At 33.7% G+C, this 8,263-nt stretch overlaps 1 protein-coding gene across 1 annotated transcript in view; it reads left to right on the top strand.

Moving 5' to 3' along the window:
- The first annotated feature begins 2,334 nt into the window (after positions 1-2,334).
- LOC106476102 (synaptotagmin-7-like) overlaps positions 2,335-8,263 on the top strand; it is an 83,056-nt gene continuing 77,127 nt past the window's right edge. The window contains exon 1 of the mRNA XM_022381146.1: positions 2,335-2,559. The gene's annotated coding sequence lies outside the window, so the exon portion shown is untranslated. The remainder of the gene's footprint in view (positions 2,560-8,263) is intronic.

Here is an 8,263-nt window from a genome sequence, read left to right as displayed (position 1 = left end):
TTTTCAAGGGAGGTGATAAAAATTGTCCCAGTAATTATAGACCCATTAGTCTTACATCAGTTGTGGGAAACATTTTGAAAAATATATTAAAAGATGCTTTGCAAAGTCATTTAACAAAGTTTATAATTTTATTGGATAGTCAATATGATTTCACTAAGGGAAAATCTTGCCTTACAAATATTTTAACATTCTTTAAAATGGTTATTGCTTATGTAGATGAGGGTAAGTGTGTAGATTTGGTGTATCTAGATTTTCAGAAAGCATTTGACAAGGTGCCACTTTAAATGCTTGTAAAAAAAATTAGCTCTATAGGTGTGGGGGATAAGTTAGCAAATTGAATAGAAGAGTGGCTAGATAGAAGAAAGCAAGAGGGTTGTTACAAATGGAGTTCAATCAAACTGGATTAAAGTCACAAATGGGGTACCTCAGAGCTCATTCCTAGAACCTTTGCTCTTTTTTGATTTACATCAATGACATAGATGAAGATAGTCAATAAATTACTTAAATTTGCAGATTATATTAAGGTCTTGGGTATTGTTAGCTGTAAAGAGGATGCTGCTGATTTACAAAATGATTTAGATCATTTAGTGAGTTGGACAAATAAATGGCAGATAGGTTTTAATTATAATAAATGCAAGATAATGTATGTGGATTATCATAATATGAATTAAAATATAATTTAGATGGGAATAACCTTAATAGTGTTATGAAACAAAGGGATCTTGGTGTAATAGTCGATCAGTTTCTAAAGCCATCCAAGCAGTGTGCTGTTGCTAGTGGTAGGGGAAAATAGGATTTTAGGTTGTATCTATATAAATATTGAATACAAGTCTAAAGATATTATACTTTCATTATACAGGTCACTGTTTATGTCACATTTGGAATATTGTGTTCAGTCTTGGGCTCTTACTTTAGGAAGGACATTGAATTGTTGGAAAGGGTTCAGGGAACGGTTACTAGAATAGTGTCTTAGATGGAGGGGTTGTCATACGATAGGAGACTGAAATCTCTCAAATTGTTTTCCCTTGAAAAAAAGGAAGAGTTAGGTGGGATCTGATTGAGGTGTTTAAGATCGTAAAGAGAATTGATAGTGTTGATGTATCATCCTGTTTTATATTTAACAATGAGAATAGCAGAACTAGGGGATACAAGTACAAATTTTGGCAAGGTAGGAGTCATCTTCAGCTAAGACAGTTTTATTTTTCTAACAGGGTGGTTGGCCTTTGGAATGGGTTGCCTTGAGATGTTGTAGAGGCAGTAAACGTAAGTGAATTTAAGAAAGAGTTTGATAAGTATTTGAATGAAAAGGGCTGGGTTTAAAATTTTTTTAATAATTTAAATTTAGTTTAGAGGATGGAACAGCCGAGATGGCCCAATAGGTCCCATGTTGTCCCAAAATATTGTGTTATGTTATGTTTTATATTTCAATTTCTATAAGATCAGAAGTATTTAAATGATCTACAGATGTGTGTAGACACGTATGTTGTCGTTTATTATATGGAATAAATAGATTTATTTCAGGTTCTAAAAGTATTTTTACTATAGTTTTTCTTTACTACTTGTGAACATCCGATAAAAGAAACTAAAAACCAAGTTTACTTGATAAGAAGTTTTAAATGTTATGTACTCGTTAATCATTAAGGACTGTTTAGGAAAATAATTTGTTCGACAGACAAGTATGTTTGAACACGTGCCAGCTAAGGTAATTTCAAATTAATTTGGATAGCCATCGAAAGAACTTGCAACAAAGTATCTCACATTTGCATAAATCGTTTTCTTTCAATAAATTGTTTCGTGAAACTTAACTTTTTCAGAACATTTACTGAAAGAATAATGATTAGTTTGTTTTATGCACTTTAAAAAAGAATTAAAGTTTAACATGCAAACTCTTTTAGTTTAATATGTCATTCTCTTATCTTCTTCTTTTTGCGTTAAACTTTTACCAGTTAACATGACACTGAAACTTGACTGTTGAATGATATTACTAGTGAGATTGATCCATCCAAAACAAATGAAAATAACCATAGATATGAGCAGCAGTACGATTCAAAGAAGTTAAGGAAAAACAATCGTTGCTTCTCTCTTTAATGGAAAATTCAACTTAACACTTTTTATTATTTAATTAAGGTACTTTTGGTGGAAATAAGTACGATATTATTTCTTTTTTGTAAATAGACGTAGGCCTAACGGTAATATGAGACGGTTCTTTGACTTTTAATTTTCGATAAATTATTTGCCCGAAGAGGGCGTTCAGATCGTTACATGTAGGAGACTTTTGTGTGTGAATGAAGCAGAGTGTGTTGTTCTCATTACTTCGATCCACCAGATACCAGGGCAAGGCCGGGAGGATGTTAGCTTCCCTACGCAACTAGTGTGACATAACCAGAAGCAAGCATCACACTTTATGAGACAAGACTTCTAAGACACGAACGGACGTCAGCTCTTAGATAGCGGGTTCCAAAGAAACAAGTTAGGCAAACTCTTCACGTTCAAAGCTCTATTCTAATGACGTGTTCCCTTGAGATGATGCAGTCTAAAACCAGGGAGTATTGAAACCCAGTAAGTTCTTGTTTTCTTAATCTTGTGCACAGCGACTGTCAGTCTCAAAACGAAATGAACTTAAATTATAACAGTAAGAAACGTGTGATTAGGAATGAACCAAAAAAGCTATTGGTTGATTGTTATAGGACCCCCTCATGTAAGCAACAAGTTACAAGCTTATCAACTTTTGTTTGGTAGGCACTGGGAAGAAGCGTTCCGTTACCAGAATGATTGTGTTTGTTGTTAATAAAGTTAAACCCAGTACGGTAAAAACCCTTACCACGATAGATAACCAATACATTTTAAGAACTAAAACCTTCTTTACCGTTAAAACTTGTGTACTTGAGAATGATCGCATCAGTCATCGAAACGTCGTACCTGTTCTATAAAGTAATCTAACTTACTGTAAAAGCTGTAACTTGTAATAAAATTTTAAAAGTGTATTGACTACAATTAAAGACGAAAAAAAAAAAAGGCTAGACCATTTCAAAAACTTTTTAAGCTAACAATATCCTAGTTTCCAGCTAGTTTATCAAGTTTTTCCTTAGTTTATTTTCGAGCAAAACGCACCAACAAGCCTATTCTGAATAATAATGGATATTAAATATTATTTAAGTAATTACCAACATAACACGTGCATAACATGCTATCATACATTTTGATTCTTTAGAAATAATTTTCTGTTGCCTTTCTTGAATAAATCCTTTAATGAAATGAAATATTATTATCCTAATGATGTGTTGAGTTTATTCTAACGTTTTCGTGACAGTTTATTCATTACAAATGCCCAGCATAATAAATGAAATTCAACATCACTATCTCAACAAATTGCTCTTCTCGAATAAATTTAGTATGGAGTCAAATATTCACACATGATTACCTAGACAGTTTGCTCCCCTAGAACGGTGCTATTATGGAAACAAACGTGACTACGTAGACAGTTTGCTCCCCTAGAACGGTGTTATTATGGAACCAAATGTGACTACCAAGACAGTTTGCTCCCCTAGAACGGCGCTATTATGGAAACAAATGTGACTACGTAGACAGTTTGCTCCCCTAGAACGGTGTTATTATGGAACCAAATGTGACTACCTAGATAGTTTGCTCCCCTAGAACGGTGTTATTATGGAACCAAACGTGACTACGTAGACAGTTTGCTCCACTAGAACGGTGTTATTATGGAACCAAACGTGACTACGTAGACAGTTTGTTCATGCTGAATAACGTTTATCTGGAATAAAACCTGACTACGTAGACAATTTTCTCCCTGAGAATAAAGTTAGTACAGAATTAAACATGATTGCCAAGACAGTTTGCTCATGCTGAATAACATTAGTCTGGAATCAGACATGATTACCTAGTCAGTTTGCTGATCGTGGATAATGAAAGCCTGGATTACAAATAACTACTTCGACAATCAGCCCACTCCGAATAACGAATAGACAATTCGCTCCCCAAGAATAGTGTAGTCTGAAATTAAACATTATTGAATGTTAGCCTGTAGTTGGCGGCTTACCCTTACTGGATTGGGAAGAACGATTTGTATAGATAATCATGCTTAATTTCAGATTAATTCCTCCTGCCGAATAACGTTAAACTGGAATTATACATGATTACCTCGACAAGTTGCCTTCCAAGTTAGAGTTGCCTAGGATTAAACATTATTACCACGATCATGTTTCTTTCCAAATGACATAATTCTGTAATCAACATGATTAGCTCAACGAATTATATTTCCCAAGTAACATTACTCTTACATTGTCCTAAAGTGGATTACCGATAAGTTTAAGGACTTACAACTATATTAGATTACAGCTGTTAAGTAAGTTTTAATTTACAGCTTCTTACTCGTTAGTTGTTAGTGAAACGAGCCGATTTTTAAAGATATCTGTTATGTTGGAAAAACAAACTCTCGAAATAATCATATCTAATTCTGTCCTCTGTCCACCACGGGTCCACGGGAAATCGAGTCCCGAATTTTAGCTATCACTTTGATCCCTGTAGAAAAAAAACCCAACAAAAACAAAATATGGATTCACTCTAAAGTGTGGTTCATCTTAGGCTTGGTTCATCTTTAACTTTTTAACAAATCTAGCACCTCTTGTAAATGAATTGATTAAGATATCTGCAGTTTAAATGCTACCTTGACATAAAAAAGGAATAAAAAATCTGGGGTTCGGGGTGCTCACCTAACTCTTTGGAACCACAACTTTCACCATTACCTTGAATGGCCTTCTCCTTTGATCATCTTCCAACTACCAAGTCTTATCTAAATTAGTTTTTGAAATATATCTGTCTCTGCTGGCTAATATATGGGTGATGATATACATCTGGGTTATCTAAGTTATGTCTCGTCCATGGACAACGTCTGGCCCATTAAGTACCAAGCGAAAATTAAAAATGCATAAAAAATGAAGCTAAGAATAGAGCTTATTTTAATGCCTTTGACTTTGAGTTTTAGTTTATCAGTGTTTATTACCTATTGCTATAATACTTCGGTGTTTAATACCAGTAAACTTGAGAAAAGCTATTACACGATTTTGTTTCATCGATAATTAGAGTCTGAGCCCACTGAGACAGCACTCAAGATATTATGTGACTCACCAATAACACAAAACTGAGCAACCCTGATCTGTATGATATACTTAATACTTGATGACGTCAGTCTCTAAATAGATAAGAATGACTATTTTCTCAAGGTGACATAAGAGGCTTATATTGGATTGATTGGAAAAGCTGTCCTTTCATAAACTCAAAACTTCTGTTATTTACACTGCCGTTGTTTGAGTTTTAAAAAATCAAAAATACAATTATTTAAATTTAAATGTTTGTTGTATAACTACGCAAACTCAGATGATTATAATAAAATATATTGATCGTGCCTGGAACTTTATTGCAAAGGAGAGTTTACCACGATAGCCTAAATATCCAGTTGGCTTAACAAATAAAGGCTGTTTGAGTTGGCTTTACAATCAAGATTTTTTTGAATAAATTAATTATTTTGCGCTTGCATTCACCTTGTTAGATTAAAGCCACCGAAATAATTTTCTTTTCTTGAATAGATAAGCCGTTGTGTAGCTTTGTGCTTAAAATCAAATAACAACAACAACAACAACTTCGCATTTAATAAAATACACAATTTTATGTTTAATAAAATCAAATAATTGGTGCATGATGAAATATACTAATTAACACTGGCTTATGCTTTATCATAATGACTAATAAGACCTGTTGGAGTTTGTCTTGATGAGATAATTTCATATAATTAACAATTAAAATATAGTTTCTGAAACAAACTTATGTTTTATTGAAACAAGTTCAATGTTTAACAACTAATAAAAACACTTTTCTCTTTTTTTACTGAACCAATTTCAGATTAACAAATATCTAAAAAACTGTATTCCAGTTTTATTTAAATAAGTGCAAGGTATAAAAAATAATAATAAATACTAGTTTCTTCTTTACTGAAGCCATAACAGAGTGTGACAACTAATATAAAAATAATTTTACATCAGGTTAAATGATAATAGGATTATCATCGAAAATAGACTAAACTGTTTCGTTTTACTGAAATATCAGTTATAGCGGAATAGCTTAATATCCAGTTTCTTTTGTTGTTAATAAAAACACGAGTAACGTGTAGTAGCAAATACATATGAATGCAGTTGATGCTTTAATGCAATTAATATCTTAATCTGTTTGTTTACGCAAACAAAATATGTTTTGTTTGTTTGTTGAATTTTACGCAAAGCTACTCGAGAGCTAACTGCGCTGGCCGTCCATAATTTAGAAGTGAAAGACTAGAAGGAAGGTAGCTAGTCATCCTTACCCACCGCCAACACTTAGGCTACTTTTTTACCAACGAATAGTAGGGTTGACCGTTACGTTATAACGCCCTTACGGCTGAAAGAGCGAGCATGTTCCTAACCACCAGACCGCAACAAAAACGGGGTGGGGGAGATTGTAAACAATTTATAAATAAACTAGTACCGGGTAAGGTTTGTCGACATTACCGATTCAAGATGGCAGCGAGTCACCAAGCACAATATACGTTTATTATCCCCTCCACCATCTTCCCCATACTGACACCGCAAAGACACGCATTGTTCGTCTGATTCTGCTTTTGAAACATTTGGAATGTTATACGATTTTTTGTTCATCGACTTTCGAATACTTATGTCTACTGTTCTTCGCAATATATATATATATATATATATTGTAATAACTGGTCACATATTCTCATCAGCGCAACACGCTGGGCGATAATAGGAAAAGTTTCTGACCGTTTACTTCTAATAACATCACTCTCATTCAGGATTGCAATCAAAGTATCCTTTAGCACATTTTATTCAATTTGTGTAGTTTTCGTAAGTTTTCCAACAACTTATATAAAAAACCGCAAAAGCATTTAAAACAGACTCTGACTACGTAAATTCACAGACAAATTTCTAATAAAAATATTTAATGAAAAGCCTGATTTTTGTGAGAAAGTAATTTCAAATATTCACTAAAAGCTTGCCAAATTTTGTGATGATACTCTTAGAACATTAAAAGCTGTAGTACGTAAACTTTAGTGGTGATATTATAGTTAAAAGGTCGGTCATTTTGACCGACCCCGTTTTTAGATGGGGTAGCAGATGATTTGTTCAACAATGAAACACGTGGTTCACAGTTTCCCATTGTTATGGTTTGAAATTTCCTTCGGAAGCGTTTTTTACGCACGTTGTTAACACAAACATAAAGAAAACAAAATCAATCAGAGTGATTACATACCCTCTTTTTCGAGATTGCATGCGTTTATTTTGGATAACGTAAAATTTCACTTTCAATAACTCAGAAAATTCTTCTCAGATCCAGAATGATCAACAATCAGATCATCTTTTTTGTAGTGTGGTGAGGAGTCTCAACCTTAATGTGCCCATGAAATTTGGTACAAATCCGATCACTCTTTACAGAGTTATTAACCGAAAACTGCGAAAATTCCCTATCTCTCCATTATATGAAAGAAAATAAAACGATTCAACGTGACCCAGAATCTGGATTCGCATTTTGACCTAGACTAAATTTGGGGAGGACTGTCCCGTACTGACTTCCCATCTTGTGAAAAGTTTTCGTGCACATCGGTCAATCAGTTTTCGAGATATGTACTTGGAAATACACACACACACAAGGACCCAATTGCAATAACCTCCTTGGACGAGGGTAACAGTGAATGTTGAGGTGTTGGTACCAATATTTTCTATTATTCGTCTAAGTCGAAACATTTTTATTACTGTAGTAAAGGGAATCAAAGAGCGGGAATTTATAATAAAGTCGACAAAGGCGGGGAAGTCGACTTATGTGTGCAACACTGTAATAGATATAGGAATGAGTGCCGGTGACGTTTAGCATAAAACTAGACCACCCGTGACCCTTTGGGTCACCCACTATTCAGAGGTTATGAAGAATTCAAGCTAATTTCAATATTGCACCGAACTGAAGGTTAATTTTATGATAACTTAATTAAATACTTCAATCCATTCGTGTTATTCATAATTCAGGAATAGATATTTGATTGTTGATCGGGAGTAAAAGGAAAGACCATTTCATTTTTCAAAAAAAAGTGAAGTCACAGCTTTTAGGTAATGTGATGATTTAGTTTATTATGTTGTGGTCTGTCCTCTTAAACGTTCTACAAATAAGAAACAGTAACATTTTATTTTTTCTTCGAATTACCTATCAT

Source organism: Limulus polyphemus, unplaced genomic scaffold, assembly GCF_000517525.1.
Source record: "Limulus polyphemus unplaced genomic scaffold, Limulus_polyphemus-2.1.2 Scaffold152, whole genome shotgun sequence".
Taxonomy (NCBI): Eukaryota; Metazoa; Arthropoda; class Merostomata; order Xiphosura; family Limulidae; genus Limulus; species Limulus polyphemus.
Note: the sequence above shows the minus strand (reverse complement) of the source record. Positions and strands in the feature narration are given on the sequence as shown.